The sequence below is a fragment of the Scaptodrosophila lebanonensis genome, unplaced genomic scaffold (assembly GCF_003285725.1).
Source record: "Scaptodrosophila lebanonensis strain 11010-0011.00,11010-0021.00 unplaced genomic scaffold, SlebRS2 tig00000043-arrow-pilon, whole genome shotgun sequence".
In the NCBI taxonomy this organism is placed as follows: Eukaryota; Metazoa; Arthropoda; class Insecta; order Diptera; family Drosophilidae; genus Scaptodrosophila; species Scaptodrosophila lebanonensis.
This window is the reverse complement of record NW_022060545.1, coordinates 9836383-9858869: the sequence shown is the minus strand read 5'-3', so window position 1 is coordinate 9858869 and position 22487 is coordinate 9836383. Positions and strand designations below refer to the sequence as shown.

General features: G+C 38.9%; 1 pseudogene; it reads right to left on the bottom strand.

Annotated features, from left to right (window-relative positions):
• Positions 1-19383: 19383 nt before the first annotated feature.
• On the bottom strand, positions 19384-20637 carry LOC115622994 (annotated as a pseudogene).
• Positions 20638-22487: the final 1850 nt, after the last annotated feature.

Genomic DNA, 22487 nt, shown 5'->3' with positions numbered 1-22487 from the left:
GTAATGATAGAAGCAGAAACAACATAATGCTCTGGCAATTCATCAATTAGCTTCCTTTCTTTCGTTACAACAATGCTATACTTCGACGCTAAGAAATCAAAATATTCGTATTTCTTGGATAAATATTTTGTAGCTCGCAGTAGCTTTAAGTACCTTTTATAATTCGGCTTGAATTTCCTTAATCATGTCAAAATTAAAGAGCCTGAAATCCCATACACCTAGATTAGGCGAATATGGTGGTTGTGGAATGAAATACTAAGGTTAAAAAATCAAAAGTTGTCTTCACAAAAAGACGGTTATTTAAGACAAATAATATTACGTGTTGGTCTTTTATAATGAACTGACAACTTTGGCGCGGATTTTTCGGTTTGGACTAGTCTTTGACTGATTGGGTTTTTGCGGAACCAAACGAGATTTGATTTTTACGGGGCACAAAAGTTATCTGAAGATGGTGTTGACTGATCCATTTGAAATGCCAACAACATTAACAATATCGTTATCAGATTTGGTATTTTGATATTTTTCTAATTTCCTTTAAACCTTTTATCTAGCCTGCCTTGTTTGTCGGCGAAATAAATGAATAAATAATAAATAAATAAGCAGTATATGTAGTCAATCGATAACTTTGGAGCTACAATTCTTTGATTTTTAATATGTACAAGTATCTTGGATGTTTTTCATCTCCAACGCTTTCCAATGCCTCTTTCCACGCTTTATGCCTTTCACAAACTTGTATTTGTTCATATCGAAACACCCGCTCGATTTCAATTCGAGTTTTCGGTACATATTTGCAGACAGTATATATATGTATATTTTGTATATGTATATTTTGACAAACAGCGGTCTCAAAAAGAAGCACAAATTAGTTGTTATATTAACAATTTAAAACCCTTTCGATATATACCATAATTTGCAGCTTAGAAATGCCGGTTTTTATGCTGCGCATGTTCACTTAAAAAAAAAATAAGCATTTTCCTCAATATTGTCTGCCTGGAAAATTGGTACTACACTTATTTTGTTCACTCTTGTAATTTGACAATTGAAAGACTCCACAAGTATTTAAAAAATATTACTGCGGATTATTTAAGCTATTTCACACGCTATGTTTCATACAGCTTATTAGAGGTATACTTATGAATGAGTTTGAGAGCACGGTCGTTTTTGTGCAGGGTATAGCCACAACATTAAAATATGCGCATTGTCAATGCATTGCAGCGTCGTGTACGAGTACACGCTGCGTATGAATTTTCAATTGACCCGGCTCAGAATTAACATAGTAATGACAACATTTTGCCATTGCGGCCGCTAAATACCGCAATACAGGGTTGTACGAATATTGGGCAGGGTAACTGGCAACAGCAACAAACGCTTTGTAGTTGAAGACATCAATTGTTGTTGCTGTTGGTTGGTTGCAGGCTGGTTGTTGGTTGTTGGTTGCTGGTCTCGTGCCTGGTCAAGTGTGTCAGTTGTAGAGAAACATAGTTCGCATGTGGTTCAATAATTCCAACAGTAAATGCTAAACTATGCGCATAGATTGTCAACGCGCTAAGATGCTTAGCTGATTGCTTGGCTAGCTAGCTAGCCAGCTACCTATCTGGCTGGCAGGCTGGCAGGCTGGCTCACTGGATACTTGACTCCGAGCCGAGCGTCATTAAAGTGCAGACAAATGGCAACGGCATGTGCGGCACATGTCAAGCAGCAAACGGCAGCAACAAGTGGCAACAGGTGAAAATGCTGGAATTCTGATTATCTCTCTCTCACTCAGCCGTCTGCCAATCATTGCTGCCACAGCAGCAGCAGCAGCAGCACAAGCAGCATCATCAGTAGCAGCAACTTAAACTGTAACTTTCGACGATTTGTCGTCATTGCTTTGCCTTGTTTGCTTTTGCTCTGGCCTGTTACTTGGATGTTTGGCCACAAAAATATCAACTGTAATTTACGTATTTTTAAATGCCTGCGCAAATATACTTACAAATCCATACACCATAATTATGCAGCAATGTTGCAGCAACATCAATAGCAGCAGCCACAGCAGCAGCAGCAGCGGCAGCAACATGCCTAGTCAACAATGATGATGATGGTGGAGTTGGAGTCGAAATCAGTCTTATAGCATATGCCTGCCACGTAGCTTGTATGGCCGTTGGTGCAACATTTCTTGTAGACAGCCATGCCATTTATGTGGCACTGCCCACATTCAATTTACAGCCGGAAGTGTGGGTGTGCACGCATTTTGATATACTTTTTGCGTTTTGTTTTTTTTTTTTTTTTTTTTTTGGTTGCCCCAACTTCAACTCATTTGCAGGGCACATAAATCAAAAATCGCAGCAGCAACAACTCCCGCATAAAAAAGTATGAAAAACTCATATAATGATTGGGCCAGAGCATCAAGCACCAAGCAGCAACAACATAATGGCACAGCCACAACAAAAAGTGGGAGGATGCAGTGAATTTTCTCTTTGTAAGTTATTTTTTAGCTTTGGCTGCTTCTGCTGCCGTTTTCTGTTGCTCTTTTCTGTTGGCGGGCAGTGCCTTTTTGGGGCCGTCAGGCATTTGAGCGCGCTCGCCAAAGCGGCAGGTTCCTGTCTGGCCAACATGGACTCGAGGCAACGCGACGACTCCACGACGTTGGCTGCATTTTTAAACGCAGCCGTGCCGGACAAAAGGCCGTCGCATAAAATAAAAAGAAATTGCAGTTAAAATGCCGCTGCCGCAGGGCCCAAAAAGCTTTGGCCCAGCAGTAGCCTGCCAGAGCCCTTCTGCCTGCGTTTTCTTCAATGAAACATACAGAGCGCTATGCAGGATGCTTGACTCTGTCTATATGCTACACACACTCTGTTATGTGCATGTGTGTTAGTGTGTGTCTGTTGTCCTGAGCTGAAAACAGCTTCTGCAGATACAGCAGCTAATTTGAAGTTGGCGATCAAGAGCAACCATCAACAAGAAGAACAATACTTTTGGGGGAGAATCCGACTTTGGGATGCGCTTTAATATACTGGGTGGCTTTTGGTCTAAATTTAAAAGCTCTATGGAGACTTTAAAACTCTTCTTATTGAACTAGATATCATAAAAATAAAGTTCTTTTAAGATATACTTGATATGATAAGTAGAGACCAATTCTAATTCCTCTCCTGTTCGCAGCTTCCTACTTAGTAGCTTCTCAAGCCAAGAAGCTGAGCATTACAACAGAGAACAGATGCAGGAAATGCAAAGAACCGGAAGTGCCACTGAGCAACACTGCTGACATGCAGGGAGAAATGCCACAGCATGCACATGCCTGCCTCCTTGAAAAGACTCCAACGCATTTCTGTAATTTTTAGAAAAAAGTAAAACATAGCCTCTTCGGTCTAATAACAGCTCTATCTAACCTTTATATATTCACGAAAAATGCAAAATGTTTAATTATTCAACGCTTGTAGTTTTTGTGAAAGAGTCAGTCGACGGCGTTTATTAGATAGTATTCTAATTTAGCTTTTTATAACTTTTATATTGTTTCGTTATGTCGACAGTCATTGTTTGTTGACATTAAAAAATATAATGAAAATAAATATACCTACATATTATTGAGTTGTTGTTGCTGTCTTAGCTTTTAAGTTATAGCGCATTCCGCTTGTTACCAAATGGTTGAACACTCCACTATACCCATGCTTTTATCGGCTACAGGGCATAAATGAAACATGTTGCTCTTGCATCGCTGCAATTGTCTGTTGTTGCTGATGTTGCCGCTGCGCATGCGCAGATCTTATGCGATAATGATGCAAGTTAATCATTAGTTTGGAACGTGTATTATGCGATTATTAGTTGGATGCTGCGAGGATTACACAACACTGATGCTGGTGGTGGTTGTTCTTGCTCTTGCGCTGGTTATTCGGTTTTTTGGTGGGCGTACAATTTTGGCAGCGAAATTTTTGAAGTAATTTTCAATTTCCGTTTGCCATTGCAGCCACACAGCAGAGTGCTGAGAGCGTAATGCGATGCCGATGTCGATGGCGATGTTGATGCCTCAGTCGCATGTACCACATGTAACAATTTGTCGCAAGCAGGCAAATAGGCAGAAGCAGGAGCAGAAGCAGCAGCAGCAGCATGCAGACTGCAACAAATAAGAAGCAGCTGAAGCAATTGGTGTGCTGGCGTCGTCAACATGTTGCTGCAACATGTAAATTGTCAACGTTTTTTAAGAATCAATTGCGTAGCGCAATACGATATTGTCGCCAGTGGTGCAGACAGACTGCAACTGAGCGTTGGTGTGGCTGCAACCGCCTTCTTCTGACTGCCAACTGGCTGCCGCACTGTCAGCAACATGCGGCGCATTAAGTTATGGCCACACACGTTGCCGCTGGGCGGCCTTGAAGACACAAAATTAAAAGCAAAAAAACAAAAAAAAAAAAAAAATAAAAATAAAACAACTAGCTATTTGTGCAAAATCATTGCAGAATTTAAATACACACATACGCGAGTACGAGTACACTAGGAAAGACAGGCGCGTTTTTGCTGCACATATTTTCAGTTACAATTGACGTGCAACATGATTTTGTAGGCGTGCAACATGCGCATGCGCGCGCGCTCGCTCGCAGCTTTATCAGATTAAGCACACACAGAGCCCAGAGTTTGAGAGTCGTTGTTGTTCTTGTTGTTGTTGTTGCTGTTGCCTTCCTCTTTGCTGCTGCTGCTGCGGCATGTTGACTGTCAATTGTTTTGTGGGCGTACGAACAATGAAGCACTTTTTGCGCCGCACAGCTTCAAATGTTCATATGTGTTGCAAGCTGGACTCTGCATCTTGTTTCTACGTACATACATACATATATACAGATATACAGATATACAGATATACTCGTAAGTACTCGTATGTATGTTTGTTTGTAGTTGAGGCTATCAATGTCAACAGCATTATCACATAATGCTGTCAATATGCAAATCACAAGCCATAGACAAAACAAACAAAGTCGAGTCAAGTCAAGTGCTGTGCAGCAGTAGCAAGAGCAACAATTGCTTCGAGTGCGCATGCGCAGCATTAACCCAGTAAACATTTTGCTTATACAAGAAATCAAATGCAAAACGAATATCAAGCGCTTTGCTATACTACAGTGAAAACTCTCTTGGCCGGACACTCACGGTCGGCCAACTTTTGTCCGCCCAAGGAGAGTGTCCGCTTGAGGGGATACTTAAATACTTAAACACCAAGTACAGTGAAAACTCCCTTAATGGACACATTTTTTTATCCGGACACTCTCTGTCTCTGTCACTCACGGTCGGCCAATTTTTATCCGCCCAAGGGAAGTGTCCGCTTAAGGGGATACTTAAATACTTTAAACAGCGATCAAATGTTTTTCAAAAAAGTGTCTGCCGAAGAGAGTGTCCGGATAAAAAAAGCTGTCCATTAAGGGAGTTTTCACTGTATATACATATGTATTCATTACTCTTAAGCGAGAAGGAGGGCTACTCTGATAGAGAAGAAAATTTATAATAAATATATAAATCTGTTTGCTGTGTTTTGACATCTTTTTTAAAAATTTTTTTAAAGCATTTTACCTTATTTATCGAAATCAACTCAATAGTGGAAATTGATTTATTTTATTTCTTTGTACAAGGCATTAAAAAATGATCAGTAAGTGGTGGCGAAAAATGTATATATGGTATATGGAGAATGCTGTTATTGGAATAATGTGACTTTCCCTGGCAAGATTCCAACACACACTTCTTGTCTATACATGCAACAAAAATGAATGTTTATTGATAAAGAAGTCGCTTCAAGGTGAAAGCACTCTTAGTGTGTGTAATACTATAAAAACTATAAAAATAATTATATTTCGTTTATTGCAATATCTGTAAAATTTGTTTAGTAAATAAGTTCCGCAATCGTTTTGCAGATTTTAACAGATAACTTTTATAGGTGAATTCTTTTCCTCATCAATTCCAAATGGATTTATATGTGTTAATTATCAAATCAAGACACTTTTCCCAAAACATTTTTTTTATATCTACATTTCTTTAAACGAAACAAGAAAAGTTTTGATTCGTGTGTAAATTTGTTACACGTCTGACCAGAGCTTCCTTTCAATTTTAATAAAAATTTGTCTCTTCATTTTCAGCTTTACAATCAGTTCTTACCATCCCGTTAATAATAATTTAATGGGATATTTTTACTTACAAGGTAAATGCAACAGCGTTTGCAAAAGCTATGGTTTGTTTTTAAATAATTGTTTTAAGTCTTTGAAGCTTTTGAAAAGGTTTGCTGGGACCTAGAATGGCTGAATGAGCTGAAGTGTGTGCGTGTGTAGCAAATGTCGCACTCGTTAACACGAAATGCAATGCGGGAAATGTGATATTTCACACGATTTATGGCGACAGAGCCAAAATGTTGCAACAACAGCTGAACGTGCAGCAGAAGCAGCTCCCACAGACCACACACGGCCAGTAGAGAATGTTTAATTGCTTGCAGTTATTTTTTTTTTTTTTGTTGCTCTTTAAAACTGCATAATCACACTTAAGTTGTTGCGCTTTAATTGTTCAGCAACATGTTGCTGCTGCTAATGTTGCTGTTTCTGCTGTTGTTGCTGACTAAAAAAACACTCTCAAATATATTCGTCAATGCAGCGTGCTGTTGACATTCTGGCTTCGTTTGCATGTTTCGCACTAACCATACAAATGTCCATCATCATGTAATCGTCAATGAGGCAGTGTTGTTGCACTTTACAGCATGTTTTTGGTTGTTGCTGTTGTTGCTGACAATGAGCAGCGGTTGACAGTCGGTCTGGTCTTGTGGTTGGATTTATGTTATGCCAATTGGCTGGCAACTTGCCATATAAATAATTGAAATGTAATAAATTCTGCATTGTTTTTGTGCACAATTAGCGGAATGGAGTGGACCTGAGCTGAGCTGAGCTGAGCTGGGCCCACCACCCTAAACTGGCAACCGATGTTGTCCTTCTATATATGCGTTTGTTATTAAATAAATAATTTCATAGTTGGCGTGCTGGCCTGCTGGCTGCTGCTCACTGCTTCAAGCGCAAGCTTGTAACAAGCTGTAAAGTGCGAAATCAACACGCTTCATGCCAAGTACAGCTAAAAAAATCATCGTCAGTGTGTTAGTTGTCAACACAAATGGCAAGTAGCGTTGATAAATTGGCGCTTGTTGCTGCTGTTGCTGCCTTGGGCCAATTATAACCGTCTTTGGCAGTACTACGTCTTGTTGTGCTTGCTGTTGTTGCCGCTGTTGTTGTTGGTGCTGCTGCTGTTGCTGCTACTGCTACTGTTGCTGCCTATGCAGATTTTTGTTGCATTACTATCGTATGTCAGCAAATTTATTGAAGTTCCGTTGGAAGCCCTATATAACAACATACTATATACTTTGTAGTTGGCAGCAAAAAGTTTCCTTGCATCCGGTTGTGTAGGTGTTGTATAACCATAATTGGAGACGGCAGCATAAAAATATCACGTGCTGTAATCAGATATCGCAACACTCTCAACTCCTTGCCTTCGCTCGCTCAAATGGTTAGATAATTGAGCACCCGCAATCACGCGCCGTCTTCGTCGTCTTTTTATGGGCTGCGTCTGGCCAAAAAAGGCGCCAACTTTTCCAATACAATGCATGCATAAGGCTCTTCCAAATAGGCCACGTGCTACAAATTGTGCCCCTGCCTCAGATGTTGCTTCGGTGGCTGCTGCACGACAAAAAACGCACACCCTCACCTTTTGAGCACCTGAGGCCAAATATTCCCATTTGTAGACGAGCTGCCGTAAGATGATCACGATCTTTGCAGCAGCAGCAGCAACAACAACAACAACAACAACAAGAACAACTAGAACAACAACAGCATTGGCAACTCAGTCTCAGCTGTTCTTTGGCGCGCACATTCTCCTGTGGATTATTATTGTTGTTAGTTTATCAACGGCCCGGTGTGTTTCCCTTCTTATACAATAACTTCTAATTTTGCTTGCTACCTACTCAGCAAATCTTTGGGTGCATTATAAGATTGCTGTTGTTGTTGTTGTTGATGTCGTTGTTGAGTTTCCTTTGATTTGTGCTGCAACGACAAAAACACCCGCATTTCAATGAAGGCAGAATGTAGCCTATTTGTATTTCTTCTAATGATGTTGGATCGGAGGATACGCATAAATTGCACTTTATACGTATTTTTGTTGCTGACACACACAGTATGGGGATGCAGGAACAATTATAAAACCAAGAGATCGCATCTAATATGTTGATGCAGATATTTCTTTTCACATTCAAAATGGATGTGTGAATAAAAATGTTAGTGTTGTTAATAAATAAATAAGGATGATTCTGATTAAAACTTGAGTCTTCACTTGATTAACAATTTGGAAGTTGTTTAGTAATTTAAGGAAATTCCTCAACACCCGAAACTGATGCTGAAATTGGGAATTTAAAATATTAGCTTCAATTGCATGTTACTTTGTTTTGGGTTTAACTAAACAGTACGTTCTTGGAGTTGTTCTCTACACGCTCGTTATCGGTGAGGTATACTCCTCAACTCTCTTAGGTCGAGTTAATTTTTCAGTTGTTTGTAGACCAACAAGGAATTATTTTCCATTTATCTTGTCTAGATGCATAACTGATTATGCTGTGCACAATTGTTTTCGGATCATTTCTTCTAATCATAATAATCTTTCACATTTATTATCGACAGAACGCTCTCTCTATGAAAGCAGTCCCTTATACTTATCTCCGGGGAAATCTCTTGTGTGAGTCGGGGCCGGACTGGCAATCAAATATTCGCCCACCAGGAGAATTTTCTCTTTCCTTTTTCTCTTTTGGTGGCTTACTTCATGTAGATAGCTTTTAAGTAGAATTAAGTTTTCTCCTTTAGATCTTTGTTAGAACTTTAATGTCTCTAACCACTTACGATTATGACTGTGAATAGACATTATTGTATTATTATTTTTGAGCTTTCTTATTTTTGCAGTTGAAATTATAACACAATAATATTCTATATCTTTTTTGTAATTTAATAGAAAGCATATTATATAGTAATTTGTAATTTAATAGAAAGCATATTAAGTATATAGTAATTTGTATCGAGCGCAGAATTTGTTGATTTATTAAATAAAATAATACCACTACGTAGTACTTATTTAATTACTGTAGTATGCTATTTAATTACTGAAGAAATTTACAAGCATTTCATTCAACTGCTTTGTATTCAATATATTTTAGCTTTAATTTTGAATTGCCAAAAATGTAATTGGCTCATAAAAATCGTACAACTCGGCCCACTTGACGGCTGTGCGTGGCGCATTCCCATGCACAGCTGGAAAGGCATTTCCCTCAAAAGTTGCTCTCCGTCGAAATTTTGCGCACCCGCTAACAAACGACAAAACAAGCCACCCCTGTGCCCTTCACTGCAGAGATTATTGACCTTTGGCAAACATAAATTATTGCACAGGAGCTGTGGCAGTGGCAGCAACAGAGGCAATGATCCTGCCTGCCTTTGTCTAGGCGCAGCAGACGGCCAGCTGTTGCCAAGGTAGGGAACGACGAGGAGACAGACAGGCAAACAAACACACACACACACAATCATACTTGTATATAAGTCACGCACATTGCAATTATAAAAACATTGGCAGCCAGAGCACATTTTTCCGGACCAAAGAAAATCTGACGGAACAGCTGACAAAGTGTGGCCGGCAGGACGACTTTTTGAGCACGAGCTGTGGCTAAGAAAAAGGAAGGAAAAGGAAGTGCCCTTCTGCTCTTAAACTCATACGTTGTGGTGAGAGAGTGAGGCTCAAGGTGTCAAATGTATGGCAAGCAACTGTGCCTCACAATTAGAGTTGTAATTAGAAAAAGGCAACGCGAACAACAAGTGAGTTGCGACAACAGTTGCATGCATGTTCAGGACCTTTTGAGGCCAGACGCTGAAAAACCGCGCCGTTAGTTGGTAGCTCCATAAAAACCGAAAACCGTTAGCAACAGTAGCCAGTAGTTATACTTGTATATAACTGTAATAGAAAAAACTGAACGGCATTGGAAGAAGAACTCAAAAATGTATATCATTTCAAAAGCTAAACATTTAAAGAAACGAATTCAAACGAATTGGCACATTTTTCTGTTATTCTTGTTGTTGCTGCTGTAGCTGTTGTTGTTGTTGTTGTGGTTGTTGTTGTTGCTTGCTTGCCCCTCGGGCACGCCCACTTAAATTGCGTGCCATGCTGAAAGCATTCATTTGTGTTGCCTGACCGCTGATGTGGATACCTACACACTTGTATGTATGTACGAGTATGTGGATGCCACTGCTGCCAGCAACAACAATTAAATTTGCATTTGTATGATTTCTGTTCTTTGGCTGCTGTTGTTGTTGGTGTGGTTGGTGTTGTTGTAGCCAGCGGGTGAAATACCATGGCGCGTTTTGTTGCGTAGGAAACATTTATCACTGCCGCCGCCACCGCCACCACCACCACCGGTACAGCCACAGACACAGACACGTCCACAATAAAACTAAAATGCTTATAATTTCATATGAAATTCTTAAGGGGGGCTTCACTCTAGCCATGCAATTGGCCAGCAGAGGCAGCAGCTTAATCACAGGGTTGCCAGCTTCATGGCCTAAACGAAAATGCTTAAATTTAATGACATAAATATACACGAGCCCGCTGCCGGCCATCCAAGCCAAATCTCCAGCATTTAGGCTGAAGTTGAAGAAGCTGCGCAGGCGGCTTATGATTTTTCTCCAAATACTCGTACTCTTCTTCTAGCATTCCTCGCGCAGATATATCAGTCTGTCACAGGGAACAGAGACCCTACAACCCACAGCTGCCTAGCAACCCATTTGAGGCAAACGAGTTCTTTGCGCATTTATAATCATCACATACGTACTATATACATATTCTCGCATATTCTTCAAGACTGGAACACCCTTGACAACATAAAAGGCAGAGTTGCCCACCACCAGCACCACCCCTTTCAATTGTTCCTTTAGCTTCTTTAGTTTTCTATGAAATGCGCAGTTGCGCAGTTGCTTGAATTGTTGCCACCAACACCACCACCAGCACCACCACCGCCAGCGGCGATACACCCCATTTGTGCATTTGGATGGGCCATGTCTAGGGCCGGCTGCTCCTTTACGCCGCTCGGCCCAACCATACCTGAGTACGCATGGCCAAGAAATCAACTAAGGAGATACTCGTAATGACGCAGCTGCGCATGGAAATTAAAAATTAAGCAACAAATCTTTTACTGCGCAATTTCTGCCATTTTGGGACTCGTTTCCTGGGAGGGTAGAAGCAGAAAAGCTGAGCCAAAGCTCAAGCAGGATATATGATCACGATTCTGCGCAGCTGCGTTCAATTTGACAAGCTTTGTCTATTGTGTGGAAAATTGAAAGGATCTGCTATGGCTTCTATTTGCTTATTAGCTACTGTACTGTAATGAGATTCTGAAAATTCTGAAGGGTTATATTCGTTTGCTCGAAATGTGTTTATCTGCTTTAGAATGTTTCATGCAAAGCAAAACTAATTTCAAAATTTACTTCAAACTTGAAAGTTGAATTATTGAACGATTCCATGAAAATTTGAAGTGAATATGATTTTAAAAAAATCAATCTGTGCAGTTTTCTAAAAACTAACAAGCTTTGTTGGTTGATAATTCAATGACCCCCTTACCACTAAGCTACTTTACAGTTCACTCTAGTACTGCTCACCAGGACCGCATTGAATCGGTTCAGAAACAATTTCTTCCTTTTGAGCTTCGTGGTCTTAACTGGCTTCCTAATCTGCGTTTACCAACCTACTCTGATAGACTTCTCCTTATTAAACTGTCTTAATTATTCAATCGTAAGATAGTTCTTGGTGTTCTGTTTAGCCACAAGTTGATTGTCTCTATGCTATGAGGTCGTATACATTTTTCTGTACCTTCCAGGCCTACAAGGAACTTTTTGCCTCTACTATTTAACAGATGCACAAGCTTCCCACACCGGATCAGTGATTATCCACTTTGTAGCTCTTAATTTTAATTTATTATTTTAATTTAGTTATACTTCTTATTTCGCTTTTATTGGTATTTCTTCAACTGCGTCTAATAACGTCTCTGACTACTCTTAAGTTCTGTATTGTATTGTTTTGTTTTTTTTTACCTCGACAACTTTGTTTGTTTGTCTTAAATATATATTTTTCTAAATCTTTATTTAAATATCTCTGCATGCACAGCATATTGAAGTAAAGTATTAGGGTGCGCTGATTACTTTTATCGAACTCTGTTTATTTACGACAAGCTATTTAGTTTGTGTGTAAATAAAGGGTTTCCGCTGTTGACCTGCTAGTACGTATACGAACAATTCCACATTGGTGTGTGGCCATCTATCATAACTGACCGTTTGTTGGTAATTAATTTTTGACCCTGCTGATCTTATCACAACACTTTGCACTTCCTTTACACAACTCACACACAAAACCCACATACGCCCGTATTATCCAAACAACAAAAACAACAACAAATACTACTACTACAACATGAGCTTAAATCACGCGCATGCTCCGATCTCTAAAATCTTGAAGACAAATTTCAAATGATTTACCTCCAGCGTTGATGCGCCAGTTGCCAAAAGCCCTCAAAAAAAAAAAAAAACAAGAAAGGAATGCTAAAGTCGAGCAGGCTCAACTCTTAAATACCCTGTACCACCCCACAAAAAAGTAATTAAATTAATTAATTAATTAAATTTAATTAATTAACTAAATTAATTTAATTAATTAACTAAATTAAATATAAAATATTCCATGCATGCATACATACATTTACATTTACATCAGAATCGTGCCTTATGCGTGTTTGTGTACTTGTACATATGTATGTATGTGTGCATTGGGCCTGGTTATATGGCTATAACTTTCTTTCCGATCATTCTATCATAATGAGACTTGGTATACGGTTATATAATAACTAACCTAATGTGACTACCAAATTTTAGTTCAAAATTCTAAGAATTACGGAAGTTATAGAAAATCGTTAATAGGGGGGGAGTGGGGGGGTGGATCAGAAAAAATGAACAAACTCGTCCTTTCTCGGTCTCAGGAGAATCTGTATACCAAGTTTGGTTATTCTAGCTCTTATACTTTCGGAGATCCTTGCGTTCATACAGACAGACAGACGGACAGACGGACAGACAGACGGACAGACGGACAGACGGACATGGCTATATCGACTCGGCTTGTCATGCTGATCAAGAATATATATACTTTGTGGGGTCTACCAAGCCTCCTTCTGTGTGTTCCATGTGCACTCGCACAAAACTAATATACCCTTGTACCCTTTTGGGTACAGGGTATAAAAAATAGAAGAAGAAACACTTGCGACTGAGGCACGGCTTGTATTGGTGTCTGTCCGAGCGTCTGCTTGTCTGCCTGCTTGTTTGTTTGTGCGTCGGTTGGTTCATTCACTAAAGTTTTGTCTTAATGAAAATCTAGCCAAAGAGTACAAACAACAAAAAAGAGTTACTTGAATGAAGGCCGTGGCATTAACTTGAAATTCGTATGAAAAACGCGCAAAGTTTAATGACATACCTAAAAAAAAGATTGAAGTTAATTTGGTTGTTGTAGATATTGTTGTTTTTGTTGTTGCTGTTGTTGTTCCTGTGCCTGCCACCGGTGTTTGTTTAATTGAATCTGTAGTTGAAAATTTAAGAAAAGTAAATGTTTAGTGTGGCCATTAAATAAAATGTGCTCCGGGCGGGTAATACACGACTTTTGATTGACCTGGCATTGTTGTTGTTTTTGTTGTTGTTGGCGCTCTTTGTAACACGCAACTGATAAATAATTTCCGCACACAATTTTACAAATATTTCACTGCTGCTGTTGTGGGCCAAACGGATGTGCATGCCAAGCATTCTCTCACATCAAATGGCTTAATAACCAAAATGCACTTTGCGGCTTCAGAGCTTTACGAGTAAGACTTCAGCGGCAGTAAGTAGTTGTAATGATTGTTTGGGAATGCCTCAAATCTAAGTGATTCCTCTTTTCTTCAGTTTTTGTGTGCCCCACGCTGCAGCAGCAACAGCAACAGAAATATAGTGTACAGTGGCTCAGGCGAGATGATGAAGAGATTTAAATTCAAAACAAAATCTTATTGGTCATTTGGCATTTCTATAACACACTGCTCTTAATGGCTAACAGATAGTGATTGTTATATTGTGGGTAAAAATACTATGACTATTTATTTAAATTTATTTATTTATTGTATGCTTTTAAAAAACTTGTCTACTTTCTGTGCAAATTATTTTCTTATCTGCAACATAAGCTGAACTTAACCAACTTCTCCACAATTATGTTGGTCTTTAGCCAATTTTTAATAATTATAAAAGTATAAAAATTACAAAATATTGATTTTGAAAAAAATGATTATTCTTTAGGTTTTATTTTTTGCTTAATAATAGAACTCAGCTTATAATTTTCCCGTTATGTGGTGAATAGGGACAAAATTTATATATATCTTTAAACAAGACGAATAGGTCAGTGTTGAGCTAAGACCCCGACTTGAGAAAATATTTGTTATTGAAAAATAATAATTTACGGCTCGTCAAAACCAAAGCTTGATGTTGCAATTCGCTTAAATGTTAGTAAATATCTAAATACTTTCAAACATATAAAATGTTATTTCTTTGTTAATTTGTTATATTGGTTATATTATTTGTTAAGAATATATATATATAAATTTTGTTCTTATATCTATCTTAAAGTTGTTATAAGTGAAGAAAATAATCATTACTTGCGCTGGCTGGTTATAGAGACTAAAAAGTCCTTAGAAAGAATTTACTTGAATTAATGCTTCATAATATTCCCACTATACTAGGCCGACAGGCACAGCTATATCCAACTCTACAAATAATTTTCTGTAGAAGATGGATTGTATTTATATTTTTTTGGCTCGGTCTCGATTCTTACAATTGGGAAAGAATTTGCCGGTCGATTGTTGTTGTTATTTTATATGGATTTCGCTATATTTGGAAGCACGATTCGGCTATATTGTATATTTCTGGCATATATGTATTTATTGAAAATAGTTGTACAGTTCTAAGAACGCTATATTTTTTTTGGGCAATTCGAAAGCTGATCACTGCCAGAGCTACTTTATTTCTTACCTCGTCATTAGATTGTCTAATATAATATAAAGAGCTATATGCTGAACCACCGTGCGCTGCCATCGGCGGCAGTGGCAGTGGCAGCAAGAGCTATAGCCACAGCCACAGCAGCACTTCCGGTCTGCGGTCTCAACGCCCCACATGAATGGGTGAAATGAATGAATGAATGAAGCGGAATTGTTGTAGTTGTTGTGTTAGAAATGCCATAAAAAGAGTGGAGGCCACATAAAATTGATTTGATTGCAGAGCTGCAACAAAAAGCGACTGCAGCAGCAGTAACAACAATAGCCACAGAACTTACACCCGCCACAGTCCTAACTGGGAAGTGGTGGGGGGGTGGAGGGATGGCGGAGTGACGGAAAGTGTCGGCCAATCAAGGCAGCTTAGTTGGATCATCGAAAAGCAGTCAAAATACGCTCTCAACTGGCAAACTGATTTGTTTCCTAGCAGGTTGCTCGTAAAATGCGCGTTTAAAGCGCTTTTGTTGTTGTTAGTTAACTGTGGCATAGATAGCTGCCACTTTGATGGAGCTGCTGATGCTCTGGCACCACCACCACCGCCACCACCACCGCCACTAACTGATTGCCACAGTCGCTTCCTCAGCACAGCCGGCACATTTAGAGATTAACTGGTTTTATTGCTCGATTGGCCATAATATCTTTTATTTACGAGTCTCGGGCTAATTTGAATTTTCAACGTTTTCTTGTGGCTGCTGCTGCTGATGCTGCCTCAGTTGCTTTGTAGTACCTTCCACACACACACACACACACACACATACACACACACACACACACACACACACACACACACACACCTACTGAGGGCTACTTATGCATTTTACTATTGATTTGTTTTTTCTTTTCTTTTTTTGTTGCCTGCTCTCGAGCTTTTACAATATTCGCCGATCAGCTCTTTAGCTATGGCTTATGCTTTCCCACACTTTTACAGGTGAATGGGCAGCCAGAGTTTTTTTTATATTTTTATTTGTTAGTCTCTGGGCCATCGAAGGTATGATCGAACGAATTTGTGTTTCTCAAAGATTTTTTATCGCATGATTGTTATATTTTATTATACAGTTTATATTGAAACGCTTCAGTTTGCCGGCCGTCGTGTGTGTTTTGTATGTTAATCGTTTATGAGTTTAAGCTTATTTATATTTTTTCTCGCTGCTGCTGCTTTTTTGCTTTTTTCTCCCATTTCTTTCTAGGGGGAACACTGTAGAAAAAGAATTCAATCGTTTAATTTTTATCTGAATAAACAGTTAATTTTATGCGAAGTGGCCAGGGCGGTGGCAAAAGGTTTTGTGGGAGTTGTCCAACTCGTGAGGGCAGGAAACTTTAATGCTTGTTGTACAACAAAATTAAGCCAGATCTCTCGAGAGTTGGCTTTAAGTGCAACATAAGCATAAATTAAAAGCATTAGCCAGCAGTTGCCTGACAAACTGGATTGATGCCAGATTTGATGAGAAACGAACGATGCGAAGTGGGAATGATTAGAGAATTCGGGAGTATCTTCGTCTCGCGAGTAAAGTAGAGTAGCAGGTGTCTGCAATAAATGATATGCAAATGCTTTTTGGACAAAACGAAATCAAAATTGAAGCATCGAGATAAATGAATATCTAAAGAAACAAAAGACTTAGGCAACGAACTTGTTAAAATTTCGAATTGTTCAATTTGTTTATAATTTATGTATCTAAAAATTTATAGTTTCTGCAGAGCTACAAATATAATAGGCACTATTCGAATTAGTAAAAGCAAATTTAAAACGGACTTTTTATTCTTTTAAAACACATTTTAAAAACTTTTTTGCATATGAACGTATTTGACTTTTATTGTCAATTAAATGCTCATATTTTTGTGGTATTTAGAAGAAGTTATACTTGTATTATTGTAGAAACGTGCCGCGAAGAAGAATATATGATTATGGGGCTAAATATTTAATATGACCGCAGAAGGGGAGCAGATGGCAATGGAGTGTTATCAAACAAAGCCATTTCTTGTCGTCAAATGTTTACATATTTTAATCAATTTTTACTTAGAATGGATCAAGATTCCAACTCAGTTGTAGGTCAGTCGTGCTCTTCGTCTTTTGAAATAGCCAGCACATAGAAGATAGATAATGGGTCTTAGAACGAAGTCTGTTGGATTTGAACACTAGTATTATAATAATTTGTATTTGAAAAGTTTAGAAAACTTAAGGTAATATTTCTTGCCAGAAACTATATTTTTATAATTACAGACAATCTTTTTGTTATCATCCCTAAATGGAAGAACCCACATGTTATTGGAATATGTATAATAAACCTGACATACTTGCACCTATCCTCCTCCATGAACTCCATATGGGATTGCCTTCCTAGATTTCTGCAAATGCACAAAATATTTGACTGTTTAAATTTACGCGATTTTTAAGGTCCATACAATTTTAAAATTTACAAAGAGTTGCTCCAAGTGTTGAATATTTATTAATATGACAGATAAAGCTTATTAAAAAGGCAAATATTTTTAAGCGCTTTTAGAAATAAAATAAACAATCCTCTAGGATAATACCATACATGTATTTCTTTCCAGCTCTGATTACATCGATGGAGTCAATTTCAGTTGCATCCGAAATTTTTTGCAAATGAAAATTATATCCGAATCCATGGCTTATATTAATTGCATTTTCCAACAACAAACGTGCGTTAAAATAATATCTTCTTTTTAAAATATTTTTCAACTTTAATATTCTCAAGTTTTATTAAAATTGGTTTACTTCTGATTTAGTACTGCCTTCCGTTTTATGCAGCTTCTTAATTGATCAGTTTATTGGTATTTAAATAAAAATAAAGTATTAACTGGGTTGCTTTTGAATATTCTTGAATGTTTATTGTTTTTATTTTGCTATTTTATTTTGAAATGCAAAAATAATAGTATTTTAGAAAAAAAAAAACTCTGAAACAGAGCTGAAAACAAAACCAAAAATTGATCATTTTGCAGATGACTATAAAAATGTTAAATAACGAACCATAAAATTATGGCGATTTGATTCGGGATTACAGATCCGCATTAGGTGATAATTGTGTTCGCTTTTAACAGTTGCAACGTGAATTTAAGTAATAATTTTTAATTGCCTTTAGCTGTTCTGTTCATTCATAGTGCAGCTGCTTATGATAAATCATAAAGCACACACACACACACACGCACACCTGTGTGCACACTATCCGTTGCTGTTATCCATGAGAATCTCTGGAGACTGACTCACTGCAGAGTGTTGCGCATGCGCATGCAAATTAGATTTTTTAATTGGCGCATAAAAGGCACATTCGCAATCGCAGTCGCAGTCCCAGTCCCCAGTTGGCAACTGAGGCCTCCATTTGACCCTCAGTTAGCATTGCGTGAAAAGTGGCAAGTTGGCGTCATCAAGGTGCTACAACGACGATGACGATGACGTTGACAACGACGACCACGACCACGACCACGACGCTGATGCCGCCATTTGCTTTTACGATTATGGCATTTTGTTGTCGTAGTTGTTGTTCCCACAGTTGTTGCTGCAGCATCAAATGCAAATCAATGCGCCAAATTGTGGGCTACATTGATGCAATGTTGGCGTTTTTAATTGAAGTTCATTTGGGCGACAATCGAGGCTGTGGTTGTTGGCAACATTTCCAAAATCTTACAACGGAGAAAAGACTAAGAGATGTTAGCTGGGCGGCACAATTGTGAAAATTGAGTTTATTATGACTTTTAATTTGCAACCAATTGTTGAATAAAACAAACAGATTTACAATTTAATATAGTATTTGTTTACTATCTTTAAAAGAAAAAAAACGTTTACATCTTCATTTATAAGTCACTAGGCACCAATTGATTTCGGGGCTCTGACCAAAACATAAGAGCTAGCCTTTTTCCCTTCTAAGCAATTTTTTTAAAATCAAATTAATTGATTAATTGAAAGGATCGGGCTCTTCAGCAAAATAATTTGAAATATGAATGGATTGGCGAAAAATGTTAATCATACAAAATGTAGTTTTAAATGAAAAACATTTAAAAAAATTTAAAACAATCTAAATATTAATAGTTAGCAATTAAAGTTTCACAAATTTGGTGTTTAAATGGATAACAAACAAATTGTGCCATATGAATAATTATTTACAATTTAAATTGGTGCATATTAACAATATCTTTATTTTGAGAACGCATTATAACACTATGTTCTATATAAAAATGGCTCTATTGATCAATTCCTTCCAACTCCTAAAGAAGACTCTAAGAAAGAACCCAACATATAGTTTACTAGAGAAACATCTGCATTGTGCGATATTTCGGTTTTTTTTAGTAACATACTTAAAACATATCCTTTTACTTGTAACAAATAACAAAAACGGAAATTTTTAAAATTGAATTAAATATCCCAACAACTTGCAATTTCAATTGCATTGTTCACTTGCGACTCACCGGAATCGGTGTTATAGAAGATACGACGCTTCATTCCCTCTTCGGTTATAATACCCACTCGAATCACGCCACCAGAGCAACCATCCAAATTAATGCCATGCTTGATGGATCCCTTAACAAACTCGACACATTCATCCTCGTCCATGCCCTCCCGATAGCCGTCGCGCACATAGCCGAATGTCACCATCGAGCCGGAGCCTCCAAGGGCCCAAGGTTGGCGTACCAGCATACCACCAATGGGACTGCAATATACTTGGCCTCCCAGACGCTTGTCCCAACCGGCGACAATGACGCTGGCGGTCAGCGTATCGCGATTATCGTAACAGTAGTTGCGGAATTGTGTGGCTGCTGAAAACACATCGGGGCGCTCGTTCGACATATTCTCGAGCAGATCCATGGAGAACCTAACGAGATCGGCAATGTACTGAGTGTGGGAAGCATTGCCACTGCGACAGCAATAAATGTGATCTGTGATGTGAGTTATTTTGTCTGAGACCCGATTGGCCACATAGTGGCCAACACTGGTACGCGAATCGGCGCCAATCACCACGCCTCCATCGAATTCCATGGCCATTATGGTTGTGCCAGTGCTGGTGGGTACGCCGACTATGTCTAAGCCTTCCATCTAGTCAGATTAGCATTCAAAAACGTGCAATGTAATCCAAGCTGTTTCTGTTTTTATCGAGATTTTTCAAGTTGAACCAGCTTCTCTCTTCTTTGCTAGCTTGTGAGTTAATTATTGCTTCCCTTGATTTGGGAATAATCCAATCTTCAAAAGTGTTTTTGAAAACTTGTTAGCTGTGTTGATCCTCAAAAAAAAAACTGACTTTAGAAGGCAACAATCGATTGGGCGTATATGAACAAATCTGTACTCACGATGTAAGCTATTTTTTTCTGCAAGAAATCTTATTGAAGTTCTTAAAGTTGAATTGCTTGAAAATTCCTGGTTCTCAATGTTGGATGTTCTTAAGTCCCAATAAAAAATTTATCCAAAAATGACTAGTCTCCAGAAGAGTTTGCTTTATGCCTCAAATACAATGTATAGTATGTATTAGCTATTGTTGAATTTTATATATTTAAAGAGAGAATTTAAGTATTGAAGGTCATCTGAGAGAAAATATAAGGCCTGCTAGTCTGTTTTTAAAACTTCAAACTTTTAAAATTGTGTTTTAAAAACGTAAATAATTAAATAATACCTAAAAATAATCTAAAGCATTTTGTATGCGGTATTAGTTCGACGTTTGCTGATTGAATTTGATATTTAGCCGAGCAGTCCTAGGAAAGTACCCCTTTTGGCGCGGAAGCAAGGTTGGAAGAAGAATAGATTGTCTGTGTTTCTGTTTGTCTGTATGAACGTCTAAATCCCGGAAGCAATACAACTTAGAGTGACCACAACAATGGAATGAATATTTCAGTTACTTCTTGCGTCTGCAATTTGTTTGGATGTAGGATATAGACATTTAATCATTTAGCTTTCATCGGTCAACCATCTTTCATCATGATTACCTTTTCATTTTCTATGCAAATCTTCCCGAAGTTTAGCCAGCGGTGTCCCATATAATTTTTCATCCCATTTTAAGACTTTTTAGGATGCAGTTGGCTCGTAACGGCCCGACTAACCGGCCCAACTACTTAGCGCATGAACCATTGATCCCAACATTCCCGTTTCTGAATAAAACATTATCACATTTAACGGTCTCGAAATGCTTGGATTGTGGACTTAAAATATTAGATTTTAGCACTTTTCTGTTGTTTGGGCATGAAATTATATGCAAGGCAGGCGAAAGTCATGCTGTTGATTAAATTTTTTCGACAGTTGCTGTGAGGCAAGGAAATCAGGAGCAGCAGGACAGCCGTCAAAGAATGAACATCATTAAATAAGAAAAGACGAAGCAGCGGCAGCAGCAGCAGCCTTCAATGCGAAGGCGCAGAGGGCGACTTTCAGAGGAGGTTCAGGTAAAGCTATGGCCAGGGGTGGGTCGCTTGAGCGACTGAGTGAGTGACTGGCGAGATTTGTGGGTTCCTGCAGCATCTCGAGGCTATTGTTTGAGAAAGTTTTGCAACCGTAAGACGGCGACTGAATGCACGTTGTTATCGTTATCCTGTTTCCCGCCAAAAGTTAGGGGGTTGCACTGCGGGATGGTCGTCCACCCCGTCGGCTGCTATTTACAATTGTTGCTTGCACGGGCGGCTCAGGAGCGCGTTGAAGAAGGTTCCTTGGTGGTGGGTTGCAATTCTTGTTGTTGTCGGGTGGTGAGGGACAACAATGCTTAAGCAGAGAGGGTGATGGCAGGCGCGCCGCTGATTGCTGTCGCTTACCGTGGGAAGATTCCAAGCACAATGCGAGCCATTTGCAATGGAATGTGTATTTCTCTAGATTTGACGACAAAAACAACAATTTCCTTGCAGCTGCTGCCAAAAAGTAAAGTCTTTTTTTGCGGCCTGGGGTGTTAATGTTTGGGTTGCGCTCTTATTGTTAGCGAGTTGGCTAAGCGAGACTCAAGCGGTCGTTGGCGTTGGCAATTACATTAAAATGTACTTAAAAGATACTCGTACGCTATACGCGTATCTAAAGGCCTGCATTTGCATAAAACAAGCAGCAACAACTTCATCCACAAATCAGCCAACGCCAAGCACAACCACAGCGACAGCTACAGCTACAGCGACAACAACAATAATAATAATCACTGATTGTGTTGGTTGGCTGTCAGACAGAGGCGACAAAGATATCCGTTGGATACAGATACATTCATAGTTGCGGCTACGGCTACGGCTACGGATACGGCTGCCGCTGCCACTGCCACTGCTGCCCACTAACGGCGCTAGACGACGAAGCTGGCGACGACTCGTTAGCCAAAGTCGCGAATTGGTCGCCACCTTCGCGCTCAAAACTTGACTGGCCTACACCATTTTGGTTTTATTTGTTGTTTTGTCAGCCTCTCATTTCAATAACTTATTGTTG